Genomic DNA, 22,691 nt, shown 5'->3' on the forward strand with positions numbered 1-22,691 from the left:
GATTTGCAAAGAATCTTGCAACTAGCCATACAAGATAATGCAATATTAGGTTTTCTATGTACAACATATTGTAACTTTCCAATCATAGACTTGTACTGTGTTTGATTCACTTCAACAGAATCATCATTCTTTGACAGTTTGTGTCCTATCACCATAGGTGTACTTACCAATTTTGAATTTTCTAGTCTAAAAGTTTTCAACATTTCCTTAATGTACTTTGACTGAGTGATAAATATACCATATTTTAGCTGATATACCTACAATCCCACAAAGAATGTGATCTCTCCAAACATTGACATTTCAAATTCATGTTTCATTTGATTTGCAAAAGCCTTACATAAAGCATCTTGACCTCCAAATATTATATCATCAACAAAAAATTTAGATAACAAAATACCTTTACCTTTTTCTGTCTTTATGTATAGTTTTTTAAATCATCAATTCTTTCAAATCCAATCTTCACAAGATACTTATGAAGTCTTTCATACCATGCTCTTAGTGCTTGTTTCAAACCATACAGAGCTTTGTGCAATCTACATACCATAATCTTATTTTTATCATCAAAAAATCCTTTTGATTGCTCTATGTAAAATTCTTCTTCTAATATGCCATTCAGAAATGCAAATTTAACATCCATTTGATAAACTTTGAATCCTTTGTATGTAGCATAAGCAAGTAGAGTTCTTACTCCTTCCAATCTTGCAACAAGGGAAAATGTCTCTCCATAGTTAATACCTTCCTCTTGTGCATATCCTTTGCAAACTAGTCTTGCTTTGTTCCTTGTGATTTCACCATTTTCATCTAGCTTATTTCTAAATACCCACTTGGTGCCAATCACATTTTTTTCTTCTAGTCTAGGAACTAAACTCCATGTTGTTTTGTTCTTCTCTATTTTTTTAATCTCCTCTTTCATGGTTTTACACTAGTCAACATCTTCTAATGCATATTTTACTACCTTGGGTTCTTTCATGCTTAGCAAACATGATTCACTTCTCAATCTATTTCTTGTAATTGGCCTAACATCTTTGTTTCCAATGATTTGATCAGCAGGATGGTGTCTTCTGACATATTTGGACAATCTTGGCTCAGCACTTATTTTTTCATTTTTTCTTTCAACATCAGAGTCATTGTGTATATTTCTGTCAAGTATCTCAACATTTTTCATGTACACTATCCTCAGAATCATAATGTGCAACTCCTTCATATTGTAACTCAGCATCTGAATGCATCTCGGTCCTTGAGTTCAACTCAACATTCACAGGATGTGACTCAATAGTTACTAAAAATTGGTGTTGGTTTCCAACTTGATTTGCAACTTCTTCTTCAACAAGCATTCCTTCATAAAAGTATACAAATGATTTGTATTCTTCTAGATTTTTCATGGGTTCAACATCATGTACTTCTTTATATTCATCAAAATTCACATTTGCACTTTCCACAATTTTGTTAGTGTTAGTATTCAAACACTTGTATGCTTTACTTCTTGTGGAGTATCCAAAGAATATACCTTCTTTACTTTTTGCATCAAGCTTACCATTTCTAACATCTTTAAGAATGTAACATTTGCTCCCAAATACCTTAAAGTATTTTACATTGGGTGAGTATCCATACCATAGTTCAAAAGGTGTTGAATGAGTACCTTTCTTGATTTGCACATGGTTTAGGGTATAGATGGTTGTGCTTATGGCTTCTCTCCAATATTTCAAAGCAACATTCTTTTCTATCATGAGTGTCCTAGCACAGTCCATTATTGACTTGTTTCTTTTCAACAATTCCAATTTGTAGAGGGGTTCTAGGTGTAGATGTTTGTCTTTTGATTCCTCTATCATTATAGAATATTTTAAACTCATTTGATGTGAATTCTCCTCCTCTGTCTGATCTCAAACATTTCATACTTTTACCTATTTCTTTCTCAACTCTTGCCAAAAACCACTTAAACATTTGAAAAAAATCAAATTTTTATTTTAGAAATATGGTTGTCATCATTCTAGAATAATCATCTACAATAAAATTATGTACTTGTCTCCCTTGTAGCTTTACACTTCAATTGGTTCACACAAGTTGGTATGAACAATCTCTAGTATCTCTTTAGAGGTATAAGTTTTGCTCTTGAAACTTGACTTTGTCATTTTTCCTAGCATACATTGTTTGCATATTACATTATCAAGCTTTTTCAACTCGGGCAAACCTCTAACTTTCTTCATGTTACTAATACTAATCAAGTTATCAAAGTTAACATGACATAAAATTTTGTGCCATAGTCATACATCATCAAATTTTATAACAAGACAAGTAGCATCCTCTATATCAAGATAAAATAAATTACTTCTAGTTCGATCACCTTTTCCAATTAGTTTCCCATTTGTATCATATATCTTAGCTATCTTGTTTTCGAATTCAACCTTGCATCCCAAATTGTTTAGTTGTGACACACTCAATAGATTATAATTTAGTCTTTCAACATAGTAAGAATTATCACATGGGATCTTATTTGTGAGTTTGATGGATCTTTTTCCTTTTATCAAACATGGTGCATCATTACCAAATCTTACACTATTTATATCATAATAGTTTAAGGTAACAAACTTAATTTTATCTCTTGTCATGTGATGTGAGCATCCACTATCAATGATCCATCTATCATTTATTTTCACACAAGTCACAAGTGCAGTTGCCTCATCTTCATTAGATTCATCATTTATTGCAACATAAACTACTTCATCATCATGTTCATCAGAATTGTCTTCTTCAGGAATGTAGCAATTCTTGCCTTTTTCTTTGCAATCCTTGTTGTCTTCATTTCTTCTACCTTTATATTTATCACTTCCTTTGTAATTTTTCTTCTCTAGACATCTAGCAGCAACATGACCAATCTCATTGCAATTAAAACAAATGATAGGTAACTTACCTTTATACTTGCCTTTTCCTCTGTGGAATCTTCTTGCCAGTAGTGCTTCCAATTGTTCAACATCTTCTTCATATGTATCACTATCACTAGACACATGTTTTATCTTTCTTTTCTTCTTATGCTTCTTCTCATCAAAATCTTTGAATAACAACTTAGCCTTGAAAGCAGATTCAAGACTCTTTGGTTTGTAATTATCAAAATTAGATAGCTCAAAAGTAGTGAGTCTACCTACCAGATCTTCAAGAGTTAGATTATTTCCTAGAATACATCTCAATTCTTGGATTGTAGATACTCTAATAGCATAAATAGGCAGTAGTGTTCTTAATACTTTGCTTAAAATAATATCATCTATATGACCAGTAGCTCCTCTTATTGCATTAACAACTTATTTTATCCTAGCAACATATTGAGCAATATTCTCACCTTCTTCCATTCTCATGTCATCAAATTTACCTCTGAGGCTCTTAGATTTGGCTCTTTGAACATTTTTGTCTCCTCCATAGATAGCGTGTAGGGTATCCAACATTTTATTTTCAGTGTCACACCCTTTGATATCATCAAATTCTACATAACTTAGGGTAGAGCCAATCTCCAACATCACCTGATTGTTTTCTTTCTTCTTCTTCATATCTTTAGTAGTTGGAACTCCAGTAGGATCAACATGTTCCACTAAGATGGTGGATTGTGCATGATCTCCTATTCCTCCAAGGTGCAGCTTCATCAAACTTTTCCATGCAGGAAAGTTGTCTCTGTTAAGCTTGGATACTTCTCTTTTTTACATCTTGATCTTTTTGCTTCTAGTACCTTTAAACTAGTCCTCTTTAGCAGATGACTCTGATACCAATTGTTAGAATTTTTTAGAATAACTAAGGGGGGTAGGGGGGTGGTGAATTAGTCATTCAAGGTCTAGATATACAAATAAAACTTTTCACTTAACTTAGTAAATTAATAAAACATTCATAGCTGTGCATGCATCCAAGCAATCACTAAAACTTGTAGGTTACTATTAAATCAACTTGTAGAAATGTAAACACGAAACATAAAAGATTCATCAACACACTTGACACAATGATTAAATGTGGAAACCCAATTTGGGAAAAACCACTGATAACATGCTACTTCTTTTCACTCTTCTAAAGTGATGCTTGTGAAAGGCCAACCTTGTTAAAGGTTACAACACACACTATTAAATGTGACCCAGCTAAGGGATTTCAATCACCCTATTAAAAGTGAGCCTTGTTAGAGGACTTTAGGCCACTCACTTGGAATGCCACCCGGTTAAAGGATTTTCAAATGACTATTAGGTCAACCTTAATCCAAAGGATTTACCCTAAACTAATACAATTGTTCAAGAGTAACAGTAGAGATTTGATTTGATATAACTTACAACTTCTTTTGTAGATTATAGATCACTATTCAGTCCTTAATTCTTCTTGGCATTCATACTTTGTAGTTTTGATAGCTTGTTCACCCTTCAAGTATATATCTTCTTAAGCCTTCTTGCTTAGCACACCAATGCAATCACCTTTTAGGTCACTTGATGAAGTAGAGTCCTTGACTTCCTATCTTCCTTCTTTTCTCTATTCTTTTTCTTGTCTTCTCTCTTTTTTTCTTCATGACCAGATATTCCTATAAATAGGAAATTAAAATACTTTTCCATTTTCCATCGTCCATTTTATGGTTTGGACAGATTAGGTAGGATACAATGTATCTACCTCATATTCCATCTTTCTCATAGAAACTTCTCCTAAAATCCATTTGAATTCACCTAGAAACGATTTACCTCAAATTTTGTGCTACTAGCTCATCAACCTTATCATCCACCTAGTTCACAAACTTCAAGAAAACAAACTTGTCGGCTCAAATTCAGTGAATCTTTGATCTTTCAAATAATGCAACAACTCAACATTATCAATCTTCTAATGCTCGACACATACTGCATTACTCGACATCAATTATGAATTCTTTCGACATCAACTAAAGTTTATCGATACTTGACACATATTATGTTGCTCAACATCAACTGTTTTACTCGACATGTACTAGAATTTTCTTTCACTCGGCTCCAACTAATTTTTTGCTCAGCTTCCACTAACTTTTCTTGACACCTACTAACAACTCGGTCAAGCTTAGAATATAGTCTTTGTGTAACTTGTTCTTCTAAAGTTTCTAAGTGTAACCAACCTTTGTAACCTCAAGTAGATTATCAATACATCATGTCATCATTGTCTTAATTGATCCTAGTACTTCATTACATAGTCACAACTCAACCTTTTCTCTAGGTGCTATTATTACATCTTATTGATCAAATCCTCTTCATCAATCAACTAAGTGATAGTACTTGAATCTTATAAGAAATTGTCTTACTAGAAAAATAGCAGGTTTGACATCAGTGAAAAAACAATGATTAAAACACATTTTCTACTTCAACAATCTCTCTCTTTCAATAATCTCTTTCAACAATGATCTTTTCAATCAGATCTCAACAATAACTACATGGCGGAAACACAACACAAGATACAAGATCATATAACAAACACAACTCATTATCCATAAATCAACTAATTATATGTAATGTGTTGGGTTGTAAGGCCTTCTCAGTTATAGCCAAATACAAGCCAGTAATAGTTCTGCCATTTCTCTCAAGATACGACCCAAACCCTAGCTAATCCATATTTGTAACACAAAAACACTTTGTAGAAACCTCTAGTGAGATCAAAAATTGTGCTCGTAGGCTACCAAGCAATTTCCTTGTTTCCCAAGCCACAACTACTAGCTTTGGTAGAATTTTATCCTTCTTAGCTACTCCCTCTTCTCCATGTTGGATGAATTTTGACTCAAGACTCCACAATAACCTCTACTTATACCCAACTAGGCCATAACTCAGACTAGCAAGTTACAAATTAAATAAACCCTTACATTAAATACATATTTAACCACAAGTTGGCCTATAATAGTTATTGAATACCAAATTCTTTAGAAGACTTACAACACCCATTAAATACACCTAGGACAAATAACCAAGACCCAAATAGGTCCAAACAATCTCCCACAATTGCTCCACATCATGATGACACTTGTCATGCATTAAATGCACTAAGTCAATTGATCCAAATCTGTAGGAACTCTATTCAGCAAGCCACACTATTGAGTGTCACCAAAACCACAAGCATCATTGAGCAACAATACATGTTGGACTCCCAACACATGTTGAGCAATGTAGAATAAGTCGAGTAATGCAGTATAAGTTGACCAACATAGTTCTTGCCGAGAAATAATTTGCACTAAGCTCCTTCAGAGACTGAGCCTCTCAACCAACACTAATCTACCTAATAATGATCGAGCATCGCCTCTTCTTTGATTGAGTTCTCCAACTCCAAGATCAAAACCACTCCATCATGTAGGTTTTCCAACTTCCCTAGGATGCTCCTACGTCAGACACCCCAAGTGCAAAAAGATGTTCTTAGGAACCAGAAGAACATCTTGCATGAATCAACACATAAATTATGAATTGGTCCTTCGTATACATATCCTCCAAGTTATCAACTCACATGCTCTTTCCCTTGTTCCACTTCTTCCAATCCTTTCCAGCAACAAACAACTATTTTCTCTACTTCTTCACATCCATCCTCGATGTTCCATAGGTTTACTTACTACACTAATCTCTAACCCCCTCATAATCCTTCAACTCAACTTGGCTACCAATACTTAGGTTCCTTCTACCGAGTTCTTCATTCTACAAAGGAACCAAGGAATGCTTCCTGCCACCTTTCTTAATGATAATCAAATTCTTGACACAATAATGCATATCCATGCAATCATACTACCAAGGTCTACTAAGCAATATGTGACAACTACTCATGTCTACAATATCACACAACACCTAGTCCTTATGTTGCCCAAATCTAAAATTCAATAAGGCATTGCTCCCTCACATCCAAAGCATGATCATCTTGTAAACAATCAATCCTATAAGGACAATGATATCTCACTCTCTTCAAATCAAGTTTATGAGCCATCTCCTATGAAACAAGGTTATTAGCACTACCACCATCCACAATCGCATTATAGATTTACAATGAGTCCTAAACAAATTACTCTTTTGATAAGGTTCTATTGGAAATATAGATGGAGTAACTGAGGGGGGGGGGGGGGGGGGGGGGGGTGAATTAGTTACCACAAACACAAATCCATAGATCCCTTAGATGTCTTATAAAACTAGTTACTATTATCACTCAGTAGCCACACACAAAAATGTTGTAACTCGATAGATGTATTGTAACTTATTACTAATCTCTAAGTATTCACAAAGATTTAACATGCACACATAAAAGAAATAACATGAACACAAGAGACACCAGATTTAATGTGGAAACCCAATATGGAAAAAACCACCAAGTAACTAGCTACCAATTTTCACTCTTTTGAAGTGAGCCCTATTAGGAGACAACCCTGTTAAAGGTTACAAAACACACTGTTAAGTGTGACCTTGTTAAAGGATTTAATCACCCTGCTAGGAGTGGCCTTGCTAGAGTACTTTAGAACAATTCAATAGAACTGTCCACCTTGTTAGAGGATTTACAAAATGGGTGTTAAACCAACTCTGTTAAGAGATTTGGAAATCACTGCTACAATTGTGAGAAAGTAACAATGAGTTGACCTAAATGAGATGCAACTAAATTTGCTGATATAGATCTCAGTTCTACTTCACTAGATCCTCACTGATCGAATACAACTTTGCTACTCCTCAAGGATATCTGATCCTTCTTCAAAATTCTCTCACACCTTCCTCAATAAACTTGCATGCTCGCTCATTCATCCATACTTTTGAATTCACAACTTAACCTTTTATTTATACCTTACAAATTATCTAGTTAGCTCATTTACAAGTTACAACTACCAATAATCATTACATCAATCAGCTACATTCATTACATGAGACAATTAAACTTTATTTCTTAAAATAATGAAATCCTTCATTGGCCGACCCTACTCAGTAGATGCTACTCTAGAAATAATTTCCAGTGTTAACCAACTAAAGCTCGGTGAACACTGCAAACTCTACAAAATCCTTTCAAGACCGAGTGAACTTGATAAACACTGACTTTCCTTTGTTGACCTTGTGAGCTTGATAGAAATTGACTTCTGCCAGAGAAACCTTCGACACCTAAGTGAGCTCGATAGAAACTATTTCCACAAAGTAACTTTTAGGAATGCTTAGTAGACTTTATAATTTGCTTTGCTGACAAATTGAGCTCAATAGATACTGAGAATTGCCTTGCCGACAAACTGAGCTCGGTAGATACTGAGAATTACCTTGTTGACCAACTAGGCTTGGTAGACTCTATCTGATAACTGATATGAAATTTGTGTAACATCAAAGACAACACACAATTGAACAATTGTATCCAATAGGTTCCAATACCCTTTTACCAAATAGTGCTCGCTGAGCCAACAAGTTCTCTCCTTCCCTCCTAGGTTCATTGACCGAGTCTTCAATCTCATTTACAACAACAACTCTTCTATTACTAGCCTTTTGGGAACATTCATAAGCTCTATGTCCTTCTTCACCATAACAAAAACAAATACCTTTAAAGGTAACCTTACCTATCCTATTCCTCGACTCAATAGGTTTTGGTTCATCTTCTGCAATCTATTTATCCTTCTCAGAATGTTCCTTCTTTTCCTTTTGTCAAGAATTACCTTGATGTCTTCTCTTCAAATTCTCTTTTTCCCTCTAAACATACTGATAAGAATCTTCAACTAAAGAAAAATTCAACATACCAATCTCATCTTGAATATTGGATCTCAAACCATTAATATATGAAGCCACCTTCTTCTTAGAAAGTTCTCCATGTCTAGATCGAGTAGTCAACTTGTAGAACTCCTTCATATAATCTTTGATAGACACATCCTTTTCTTTCAAATTATTCAACCTCTTAAACAAATCAAGTTCATAATTAACAAGAATGAACTTAGCCTTCAAATTAATCACCATCAATCTTCAAGAAATGATTTTCATTTCACCTTCTTCTTCTCCATCTCTTTGCAATTCTTTCCACCATAAAGTAGTATGTCCCTTCAACTTAGTTTGTGCCAACCTTACTCTAAGTTGATCACCAATGTCCTAACTCAAAGTAGTCTTCCATCTCACCAATCTAATCAATCAAGTCTTTAGAATTAAAAGTACCTAAGAAATTAGACACATCCATCATATGTTTCATCTTCAATTGAGTGTCAAATCTATCCAATTGACTAGCTCCATCTTTTACAGATCTCTCAACTTGATAAGTTATGTCTTCACCACTAGATCTAGAAATTTCAAAGTCTTCAATGAATTCCTCATAACCATCTTTAGTACCCACATGCTGAGGTACACCAGCTATAGCCTTCATGATCTCATTCTTCATCAACTCCATCTCTGATCTAAAATTTGTTTAAACCTTCTCTAAGACCCTTGTTTCCAAAACATCACAAAGATCTTCAATTTCCCTAGGGTTGGATATTCTTTGAGGCATCTTCCAAGATCTTTGTAAACCCTATGTAAAAAATCTTCAACTAGATCAAACCTTTGCTCTGATATCACCTGATGTAGTGCAAAACTAAATGAACCCCCAATAGAGGTGATCCAATTCCTAGCAAATAACCACATAGTAGAAGCACAACACAAGATACAAGATCTTATACCAAACAGAACTCTATATTCATAAATCAACTAATACATGAAATGTGTCAAGCTATAAGGCCTTCCCAGTTACGACCAAATACAAAGAAAGTATTAGTTTTGCAAGATCCCTCTAGATCCAACTCAAACCCTAGCTAGTCTAGATCTGTAACACAAAAACACTCTAGTAGTAAACTCTAGTGAGATCCAAACATTTTCTCACATGCCACCAAGCAATCTCCTTGTTTCCCAAGCTGCAACTACTAGCTCTACTACACTTAGCTCCTTCTTAGCTACTCCCTCATCTCCATGTTAGATGAATTTTGACTCAAGACTCCACAAGACCCTCTACTTATACCCAAATAGGCCACAAGTCAGCCTAGCAAGTTATAAAATAAATAAACCTTTAGATTAAATACATATTTAAGCCACAATTTGGCCTACAACATATATAAATACCAAATGACTTAGAAGGCTTACAACACCCATTAAATACACCTAGGAAAAATAAACATGACCCAAAAAGGTCCACACAAACTCTCATGATCAATCCACATCACGATCAAACTCCTTACACATTAAATACACCAAGTCAATTGATCCAAATCCATAGGAACTCTATTCAACAAGCCACATTGTCAAGCATTAGCAAAACCACAAGCATCACAGAGAAATAGTACATATTGAGCTCCCAACACATGCTAAGTAATGCAGAATAAGCCAAGCAATGCAGTATAAGATGAGAAACATAGTGCTTGTTGAGAAATAGTTTGCACTAAGCTCCTTTAGAGATTGAGCCCCTCGAGCAACACTACATCTAGGAACCGCCCAATAACAACCGAGCATCACCTCTTTTTTTATTGAGTTCTCTAGCTCCAAGATCAAAACTTCTCCATCATGCAGGATTGCATAAATGGATAACTTAGGACCTAAGTTATCATAAATCCATATTTTTAACTTAGGACCGAAGTTATCATAAATCCACATTTTAAACTAGATATAAGCATCTAAGTCCATGTTAAATGCAAGCATAACATAACATGAGTAGATTATTTTGGGCTTGTATACTCCTACCCTAAGCTTTTCTTTTACAACATAAAAATCTACAATAGGAGATATGAAAGTTGAGTAGATCCTCATCTAGACAACATTAAAAATATGGGAAAATGTTTTTGAGCACCTTCATAAATACTTATCATTTGTTGTTTGATATTGTTATCTCAGGTTTTTGTATTAGATGGGATGATATGTATAACATGAAACAACATTTAGATGGTATCTATTTTTCCTAATTTCTTCTTATCATGCAATAATTATGAATTTAGATAACGATAAATAAATACATTTAAAATCATATAATTTAAGGTATATTTAAATCACATTAATATATATCTACACACACACACACACACACACACACACACACACACACACACACATAAATATATATATGTTAAAAACATATTTTATTCATGTTAAAAAATAAATAATAAATAATATGCTTATTCAGATTGTTATTCCAATTCTAGAAATGTGCAACCAAACAGAGGAATGTGTATCTTCATAATGAATTCTTGGTGAACCAAACATTCCCAAATCGAATTCTCAAAATCATAATCTGGATTTCAAGTTTCACAATTCCAAATCTAGAATTCCAAATTCCAATTCCCAACTCATATTCCAACAACCAGACGAGCCCTAAGGTTTGAGGGGTATTCATTCCACCAATTCTTCTTGCGGTACAATCAAACTTCATCTCTTTTTTTATGTTGGGAGTCTTGAACTTTGTAAGACTTGATCCCTAGTGGGCGCTTTGTGAATATTCAACTTCACTAGTAGACCAAGGGCCCTTTGACAATAGCAAACATTTTGGATCTGCGTATGATTTGATTTGATAGTCTCAAGTTTATTAGTACTTCCCTCCACCCTCAAATGTTTATTACTCTAAATGAATGAAGGTATTTTAATAATTCCTACTTATCAACTATTCAAATTATTCTCCATGTTCTTTTCAATACTAGTTTTTCCAAGAGTTCTACAATTTATGACTAGTGTGCAATGGGTATGTCCAAAAGATATGAAAATTCAATTAAGTATTTGTCCTTTTGTCCTTTTCCCCTTCTCATCATCTCTATATATTCTTTTCTATCTATCAATCTATCTCACCATCCATATATTGTCTACCTCTTCCTCTTTCATAAACTCTTCTTTATAATTACTGACAATTGTATTTTGGTGTGCAATAGATATGTTGAATATATAGTGAAGGTCAATTACAAAAAAATATATAAAGAAGAGAGAAGTAAATAGAGGAAAATGACATTACTCTTTGTGAATAACTCCATGTCTATTTCTCCATCTCTTTCTATAACTCTATCTACCTCTCTATAACTATTTATCTATCTCCAGCTCTTTCCATCTCTATAGCTCTAGCTACATCTATCTCTACTTGCTCTGACTCTTCTTATCACTTTTTTATTTGTCTTCATCTCATATATCTCTATTTATTTATGTCATTCCCTCCCTCCTCTCTCATTCACTCCATCTCCATTGCACCCCTCTCTATATTTCTCTATATCCATATCTATCTCCCTATATGTGTGTGTAAATTTTTTATCATATATTTTAGAGATACTAACGATCCAATGGAAACACAAACATCATACTTTATTACAACCAATTTAGTTTTTTATAAATATAAATAAAGCTCATTTGACTACAAAAATTATTATTTTCTATGTTGTCTTTCTAACATTGAAATGATTAGTTATAATTGTCTAATTTAAACTAAAAGTTATTTAACTAATTATTGTCAAGTCATTTTGTAATGACCCCTTTTGGATATACTTCAATTTTGTAATTTAATATTTTAGAATGATTTATTTTATGAATGGTTTACACTTGAAATTATATGCATGTTGTATTTATTCCCAAATAAAGTATACATATATAGAAAATAGTTATTTCATATATACTTGAAACATATTAATACTATAGATTTTTTTCTAATGAAATGACAACTTTCTTCCCTTATACTCTTATTACTTCATTGGCATTTATTAACTTTAATATTTTGCATATTAATAGTATGTTGGAAGGTATTCTTCTTATATTAATTATCCTTCATTTTTATCACATTACCTTTTTTATGGATTACATTATACTAATGGCTTTTAATCCTTATATTTCCACCTTAATATTTCCAAACTCCTCTTATTTCTCCCTTTTGGTGCTTAATATTTGAGCATTTCTTTCTCCCATAAAACATGCACTTTCCTTAGTTTTCATATCGATCTTTAAATCTAATTTTTTGCATAGCTTTTGGGTGGAATATCTAATCATGTCTTTGGTGATAACTCCCATTCTTGCCTCTTATATTCCCTAGCTCTTTTATGTTATGGGAATTTCCATACTTAGTTCCTACTCCAGTTCATATTTTTTGTATATAATATATGCATTTCAGATTGATGTCATTTCCTAATATTCATTGTTTGATCCCATTCGTGTTTGTTTCACATTGATCCCATCCTTGATTTATATTTTTTTAATCGGTCATAGGTTGTGACACAACACTTAGACTAAATTATCCAAAGTCTTGGTTGACTATTATAAGTTACTTTGGTTGTTTAACTATTAATAGGTGATACTAATATTAATTAATATTAATGACTACAATTTAGTTATATTGATCAATAATTATTAATTAATCAATTATATTAGTGATCCTATGATTATAATATAATGTGTTTCTATACAAAGATTACAATAAATCATATGCATTAGATAGAGAATATGAGTGCTCTTGTCTAATTGGGGCTCATTACTTCACAATAACAACTCCCCTACTCTTATTTTCTATTGTTGGATTATATTCTATAAACAATATTGATGTTTGAAGGCTTTCTACACACTCTTAAGTTAGATAACTATTTTTATTTGTTTTAATATCACATTATTATTATTTTATTGACTTAGATTAATATAATATATCATTAGGTATTAGTTATATTCTATATGTAGTATCTATCATTAGACACCATCATTTCTTACAATTAAACCTTGATTATTTATAAGCTGATTGATTTTATAGTCTAGATTCCTAAATAATGATTATGCTCAACATAATCATGAAGTACAATCATAACTTCAACCCCAAAAGTGTTGGTCTCAGAATGGTTTTGACAATTGAGTTTCAACACACTTAACCAATTTCAAAGTTGATGCTGAGTATAATACAGATGTCGAGCTATAGTATGTGTTGAGTTAAAAATTCAATAGGTACTGAGTGAACTTTAGGTGCCGAGCAAGTATCAAGTGTTGAGTGATAAGTGATGCTGAGTCACCATAGGTGTTGAGTAAAGTATAGATGCCAAGCGAGACAAAATTACTATAGGAGCTAAGCAAGACATAATTCCTGTATGTGTTGACCATCAACAATTAGTAAGTGCCGAGTAACATAGAATCAACATATGAATTTGTACCTTCACAAACTTAGATGTAAACCATTTTTGAGCCGACTCAAGATGAATCTTGAAGGATCTAAAAGATAAGATCAAATCTATTACATTCCCTATGCAATCAGCATGCAGCCAATTAGAAAATGGAGAAAGCATGCAACCAATAGGAAAAGTGAAAGGATTTGAGTGGGAAAGATGGATTAATATCAATCGTAGATTCATACCTAATCCTAAGTCTTCAAAGCCTTTATAAGGAGGTTGAAACCCCATAATTTGTGTGTGTACAAGTTGTATGGAATGTATGGGAGAATGCTAGCGAAGTTAGAAGGGGTGTAAAGACTTAAAAAAGGAAGAGGAACATTGCAGAATCAAGTTGATCATAATAGAACATAAGCATTATGAACATAGAGTTATTAGATCAGGACGGATCAGATCAGATTGAGCAAAACAAGGATCTAGAATCAACAATTGAAGATTATAAGTTATTAGGTTAACACATTCTAATAATTTCTATCCATTGTATTTGGAATGAAAATTCTATGGAGATAGGTTGGTGTAGTAGGCATGTTGTAAACCTTTAACAAGGTGATAAATCCTTTAACAGGGTAACATTCTAAGTGAGTTTTTGTAAATCCTCTAACTAGGTCACTTTTAACAGGGTGGAAAGCCTTTAATAGGGTAGGCCTTATATAGGGTAGACCATTGGAAGTGGTCAAACTTTGTAACTTTAAACAATTACATATTGTTGTGATAATTTGTGGGTGTCATCCCCACCCTAGTTTTACCTTCTCATTTTGGAGGGTATTTGGGTGACCAAAATCTTGTGTTATCTATTTTCATGTTAAGTAGATGTGTTGGATGCATGTGAGTGATCTCAGTTAAAAGTTTGAAAATTTAAGTTGTTGTTACTTCTTATTCACCCTCCCCCCCCACACTCAGAAGTAAATCTCATCACTTGTAAATTCCAACAATTGGTATCAGAGCCAAGTTCTTCTAAGGAGAAGCCTTACAGCTTGGAGAAAAGATCTGGAAATGGAAGTCTACAAACTTGGGAAGATCATAGGGAATTAGGTGATTGATATACAACTCATTCTACACAATTTGGAAGAAGTGAGAGAAGAACTGAGAAAATCCTTAAAGAGAAGAAGAGAGATTTCCATAGCTAAGAATGATACATAATACAAGGAGATTGGCACCTCAAAAGTGTTTGCAAATGGAGATTCCAAAGAGTTTGATGCAACAAGAGTAGAGCTAATGTAGAATAATAGAGCTCAAGTAGAAGAGATCATAAATCTCAAGCTTGAACAAGAATCACAAGCCATGATGCTTTCTGAAGTGACTAAATAGAAGAAAAGACCCATTGAAGATAAGGTTATAATAGAAGAAGATAAGAGAAACCTTGCCAATAGATTGGAGGAAAAGTTAATTGAGCTTGCAAGAATTCCCAACATGCAGCTAGACACCTTAAGTCAGATGATGAATGCACATCATGAATTAAATGTCAAAGACATTGAGATCTCTACACTGAAGATGCAAAATGAACAACTACAAAATGACCTAAAAAGAGAGAAGGAGATTGCAGAGAGCTTCAACAAACCCAATGAGGCCATCAAGTACTTTGAACAGCTTCTGAAATCACCAAGAGCCAATAATGACACTTCAGGACTAGGATACACAAGCACTGAAAAAGGAGAGTCATCAAAGACTATAGAAGAAAGAAGTGACAAAGGTAAGAACACTAAACCCACTTGTCATTTTTGTGGTAAAAAGGGACATACCTCTAATGTGTGTAGGAGTTGTAGACACCTAAATTTGTCGAAAACCTAGTTTCGGACCAATTAAATAAATATTTAATATTTATTTAATTTCCCTACCTTAATTAAATAAATTTGCATTTATTTAATTACTTTTGCCTTACCTTGATTTAAATAAACCTTGCCTATTCCCACTTGCATCTAACCCCTTTCACTTTAATTAAGTATGTCATTTACTTAATTAATTCCCTCCTAATCCCACTAGGAATTAAATATTACATTTAATCCTATTTGAGCACATGGCTCCTACCTTTAACCCTCACCTAACCTCACTAGCGTACCTAACCCATCATGCTAAACCAACCCACTTCCTAAACATGCTTGCTTTGCATAATCACCCTAGCTAATCTCCTCTTAATCCTAAGTGTGTTCTCACACATGTGTGAGGGATCCTCACACATGTGTGAGAGATGTTCACACTTCCCTCATCCCTCATGTCTTGCATGCCTCTTGCACACTTGTCCTCTTGCATGAGAGTCAAGTTGTCTCACACATGTGTGAGAAGCCATCCTTCTCACACCTCTTGCACACTTGTCCTCTTGCATGAGAATCAAGTTGTCTCACACATGTGTGAGAAGCCATGCTTCTCACACCTCATTGATCATGTCACCATCAAAGGTTGTTCACACATGTGTGAGCATATTGCCCCCTTTGAATGGTCAAAAACCTAATCCACATGGAGTCTACTTGGCCTCCACCTCATGGACACCTCATTGATCCTGAGAGATCTTTGCCCTCCATCCTTCATTCGATCTTAGCTGTCCATTGCATCCCTTTTCCTATAAAAGGAGAGCCCTCTCCTCATTTTCATGAAGCACTATCTACCTTATTGTTATGTTGCTGGACTTGTGAGCAACCACATCCCATGAGCAAGGAAATCATCTACACTTGATGGTTTCATGAGGTTTGCATAGTGCTATTTTGATGTCATTAATACTCTTGTTTGTTTCATGTTGTTCATTTACATTGTTTTCTTTCATACTTTGAGGTTTTGCATGATAATGTAGGAATGTGCATTAGTTTCTTAATGTGTTTTCCTTTAGTTACATTTTTATGCAACACATTTTTGGCACGCCTGGTGGGACCCACTTCACGGGTTCGAACTAACGATATAATGTGCTTTTGAGCGTTTTGTGAGTGTTCAAGCTTGTAGGTTGAATACTTGCATTTGGAGGTCAAATTTCATGGGGAACCTATAATCGAGCCATAAAGCCCATCATCACGTTTGGAGGACATAAGAGAAGTTTTTTGACATAAAACATGTTATATTTTGCTTATTGCTTTGTTTTCAAGTTTTAGGCTACATATGCATTGAATATCCTCTTTGTTATTGGAAAAATCTAAAATCTAAAAAAAAGGGAGGGTTTGCTTTATTTTATTAATACGTTGCTTTTATATAGATTGTTTTCCATATATATATATATATATATAGGGGTTTAGTTTAAATCTAAAATCTAAAATCTAAAAAAAAAAATTAAAATAAAAAATACAAAATTAAAAAAAAAAATCATTTGTATTTACATATTGATAGGAGGGAAGACTTAGAAAAAAAAAAAAAAAAAAGGTGGGAGGGATAAATATTAAAAAAAATTCAATTTTTTTTAAAAAAATAAAAAAAATCATTTTTGTTTCTTTTTGGCAGGCTAGTGGCACCCGCGAGCGCCGCACCCGTGACCGCTCCCCGGCGCCGCCCCCCCTCCTTCTCCACACTGCTAACCCTGTGATCCGCCATGGCAATTCCCACTGCGACCCCACTCCCCACTCTGCAACTCTCGCGGCCGCCGCCACCCGCAGCGCCGCTGCTTGCGGCCACCCCCTGCTGAAACAACCCCTGCCGCCGCCTATTCCACCATGCGGCCCACAATCCCCACCGCCGCATCCTCCCCGCTTCATCTCGCAATCTGTCACCACCGACATTGTAACCTCGGCCGCCTGACTGCAACACGCCGCCATCACCTCCCCAGCCTCTCATCCGTCGTGGCCGCTGCACCACCCCCCGCTCGCTCGTCGCGCTCTGTGCTCAGTCGCAATTTGCCTCCGCTTAGCCGCTTAGCCCCTGTACTATTTGTGCCACTTGACTTACCTTGACGCTGGCCAAAAACCCTCCGCCGCTCCCTACACCTCGTGCGACACCCGAAACCCTCGCTACCACGCCCTCATTCGACATCACCTCCTCCCCTTTCCTCAACCCACCGCCTCGACACAAACCCGCTCCGCCACTGCCACCTTCTGTCGCCTCCGCTGACCTACAACCTTAACTCCCTGCACTTATACTTCCTCCGCCCGACCCAACAAACTCATTTTAACAAAAATCCCTTTGTTTTTACTTCTTCTTTGTTTAAATTGTTTTTTATTGTTATTTAGATTAAGCATGTAATTAGGAAACTTTTATCTTTTTTAATCAACTATGGGGATTTCATTCTCTTTCAAAAACGTTCAAAAAGAAAAGAAAATTTTGCTTGCCATTCTCCTAACCGTCAAATTTAACCTCGCAGGTTGCTGATGTCAGCATTGCATCAGCAGTCCACATGCCCATTTAAGCCATAAGGAGCAACCTTTGGTTTTTTGCTCATAACTTGAGCATACGAACTCCGTTTTTGCAAAATGAAACATTGCCGGAAAGCTGATTCCAAGCCCGTCATGATGATATTGGTTTCATAAAATTTTGATGCAGTTTAGGTCTCTATTTTTTTATCAAAGTCCAAACTTTGTGCTAACCTTTTCATTGTAGGGTTGTTTCACGTTTGCTCTACATTTTTGATGCACTAACTTATGTTTTTGCAGGGATATCTTATTACTAATCATATTTCTTGTAGATTTTGCCTTAATTTTATTTCAAAAATGAGCTTGTATGCTTAAACACTCGTCTTTGAATGCATGGTCACATGCTAAAACAATCAACTTCAATCTTGAATGCCTTAAGGGAATGGACATGTATGCTTAGACTAGCAAACATTTTGAATTGGTGCTTAAAACAAACTCACACAATCTTGAATGCCTTAAGGGAAATTGATTTCATTTTTAGCAATCTTGCTTATGCACACACTTGATTTACTTTCTTGTTGACAAATTCGCATGTTCATTTACGTTGGCACTATTTCAAATTGGAAAGAACATTGTGTGCTTTAAACATGTGTGTCTTCAAGTAGAGTACATAACCTAAAAGTTTCATTTGGAACAAACGCGTGTCTTTTTGAACCCCAAGGACACTTATGTATTCTCTCCCCTCGTGCCTTCGGGTGATCTTGGTTGCACAAGAAATAAGTGGTCTTGTTTTTCTTTTTAGGAGGCCTGCTTGGGGATTTCATCACCCCTTGGGACGACCTCAATTCCAGTGTTCTGGCAGAGTATAAATATCAGGAAGTGAATCGAAAGACACCTCTCTTGGAAGCAAAATATTGTCACTCTTGGCTAAGCCCCAAAGAACTTTATACCTTTGGGAAGTGAAGGAGGAGATTTGGGTTACCGTGTCCCCCTGGTTGTGTGGCAGTATTTTCTTCCATCTACAGATTTGGGCCTCACGTACCTTGCGTATATCGAGGACACCCCCTAGTTGATCCTTGTACATCCTAGTCAAAACTTTATAGGATTGTTGGTGTGTTTGACGTTCTTGAGTGTTTGAAACACACTTGCCTTGTACATATTTCATTGTATATATTTTGCATCTAAAACATAAAAACCCATAAAAATCATAAAACATAAAAAATCCAAAAAAATCATAAAAGTTCACAAATCCAAAAAAATCAAAAGAAATTTCAAAAACAACAAAAACAAGTCTTGGTTTAAGACCTCTTAGTCAAGTTGTCCACCTCACTTCCATATCACTTCTTCTTTCCATCATAGTCATCACACTCATACATCTATTATCTTCATCATTCACATCATTGCTTGGCATCTTAATCATTTCCACTTGTCCAAATCATTTCCTCGTCATTCAATTGCATTCCTCATCTTCATCCTAGTCATGCTTCATCATCATCTAGATCCAATTTCTTCCGCCAATCTCATAATGCATTCTTAATTCAATCCTCCACATCATCATTCTTCTAATCCAATCCCTTGTCAAATTCATTCATTTCTAATCAATTCTTAATTCAATCCATTTACATATTGCTCCATAATTACTCTTTTTAATTTCATTCACGTCTTCTTTTAATTCAATCTTTCACTAATCTTCTACTTTGGTCATAGGAGCATTGTCACGAACATTGGACTTTAATTCAAATCTTACATTCACTTGGTTAGGGCTTTTTTTTATCAAATCAAATCAAACCCTCATCCAACCTAATTCAAATCAAATCAACATCAAATCAAATCAAATCAAATTCAATCCAATCAATATCAAATTCAATCAAATCAATCTCAAGTCAAATCCAATTCAAATCAAATCAACACAAAGTCCAAAGCTCCTAGTCCTCAGTTCATATTTCCTTCCTCATCCATCTTTCTTCTTCTAACATCTATGGATTTGAATTTTCTTAATCAAATGGTTGACAATCTTCAAAGACAATATGGAGTTATACCTCCCATTCAACCTGCATCTCAAATCCATCATCAACATTTCATATCCAACTCTCATCCATCTCATGTTCATTATTCTTCTACCTTTGACAAGGGAAATCCACTTCATTATCCTTACGCTACATACAATTCCATTCATAGCCCACACACTTCCTCCAACACAAATGCCCTTGCCATGGAAATGGAACAATTAAGGAATTATCTTTTAGCAAGCCAACAGCAAGAGGCCACCTTCCATGCCATGTGTCCTCTTCCCCCATGTTTCGAAGATCCTAGTCCTCATGTCCCATCCAACCCCAACCCTCCATGTAATCCCCTTCCCATAGTTCAACCTTCACATAATCCTCATCCTCCAAAAACCTCATCCCCACCTCGTAAGGGGTATTTCTCATCACTCTTTGCTAAGTTTAAAATACAAAATAAAGAGAGCCAATCACCCAAAGTTCTTCCTCCAAAGCATGTCACTATAGATGCCTCTTCTCCTCTAGATCTGAGCATGTCTCCATCCCATCCTTCCCCTATCCCTCAAGATCTATTTATCCCCCCTAGTCCATCTCATGATTCCCTTCCTAACCAAGATCAAGACATTCCATGTACCACACACATTACCGATTCCACTCTATCTCAAGAGTTAGCCTCCATAGATCCTCCACTTCATGAAGAGATTCCTTCCACTCCATCCTTTAATATTCCTCCATGTCAAGATCAAATCAATCCATCTCATGGTTCCATTCCCTCCACTCCATTCAATGATCCTATTCCATCTCATGATCCACTCATTCCACTACATGATCCTCTTTTCAGTCAAGATCAAAGCACCTTGGCATTCTCCTTTCATGATCCCACCCCATCTCAAGATACCATTAGCCCTAATAATCTACATGGACTCGCATCTTGTGTTGAAAATGCTAAGTATCCCATTGAAGAAATAATGTCTCAAGATGTTGGTATACCTTCCACTCCTTCCAACCCCACAATTCCTCCCTCCAAACCTATAGCTTCCCATCATTCATCTTCCAAGTCCATTCTAGGTCCTTATCTTCCATCCATTCTAGGTCCTTATGTTCCATCATCAAATCCTTCCTCCCTTCCTTCCATTTTAGGTCCTTACATACATCCATCCACCGTATTCATGTCTTCCACTTTATCCCCTCATGGTTCTAGTCAAGATCAACAAAAGCACACATCCTTGAATCCTTTCCAATGTTCACCATCCATGCGCTCTCCTTCATGCACCCCTACCATAGCCAATGGAAGCACATTGGATGCTAAAGAAAAAGAGTATAAAGCAAAAAATCCACAAAAATCCAAGGATCAACATGTCCCCTCTAAATGACATGTTCAAGAAAAGACAAATATGATCCAAAGAAAAATCAAAAGGCCACAAAGGTTGAAAATCAAAAATGCAAAAATTTTGTGGATACCAAAGCTACTTAATGTAGTAGTGAATCTCAAAGAAAGATTCACAATGCCATCCAATTCTTCTAATCCAAAGGCTTCCCTCATGCATAATCCATCCACGCTTCCACTTTCCAAATCCATTTTGGGTCATTATATACCCAAATCCAAACTCCTAAATCCATCATCTCCTTCATCTATTTTGGGTCCTTATATCCCAAAGTTCAAACTTTCTCCTACCTATCCCCCACAATTTCCTACTTTCCATCACCCTTCAAGGTGTGTGCCAATGATGATCTTTTCACCTCCTTCATCCACCCATTCACAAGTCTTCCAACCTAGCATCCATCAACCATGTCTTCCTCCTACCCATTCCACCTCCTTAATCCAAACTTTTTCATAGGTCATTGTCCTCCATTCCCTAATCCACCTCATCCTTCTTTTCCCTACCCTACCAACATCTATGAGCAAATAGTAAAAATTCCTTGAAAATAAAAAAAGAAAAAAGAAAAAGATATCAAGGTATACCATCCATATATCATAGATGCTTGAGTCCTCCCTTCGTTCTCCTATCATGTATCCATTGCCTTCCACTTCCACTTATCCTTCCATCTATCCACTTTTCCTCTTCCACTTGCACTCTACACTGGGGGCAAGCTCCATCCATACAAAGCTTCCATGCATATCTTCCATGCTTCCATCCACCATTCATCATCCTTCTCCATCCTTGATCTTGACTTTCACTTTCCTTTCATCCATCCATATGCACTTTCCATGTCCCTTTCTCCTTATCTCCATTCACTTTCACATATTTGATCTTGACATGCTATCCATATCTTCCCTTCCATAGTTCTTATCATGTTCATTTCATCCATTTTCCATCCATACTCCTACATACTTTCCATCCATCTTTCATATGTCCTTGATCT

This window comes from Cupressus sempervirens, chromosome 11, assembly GCF_028749045.1.
Source record: "Cupressus sempervirens isolate cs-2001-9-10 chromosome 11, ASM2874904v1, whole genome shotgun sequence".
In the NCBI taxonomy this organism is placed as follows: domain Eukaryota; kingdom Viridiplantae; phylum Streptophyta; class Pinopsida; order Cupressales; family Cupressaceae; genus Cupressus; species Cupressus sempervirens.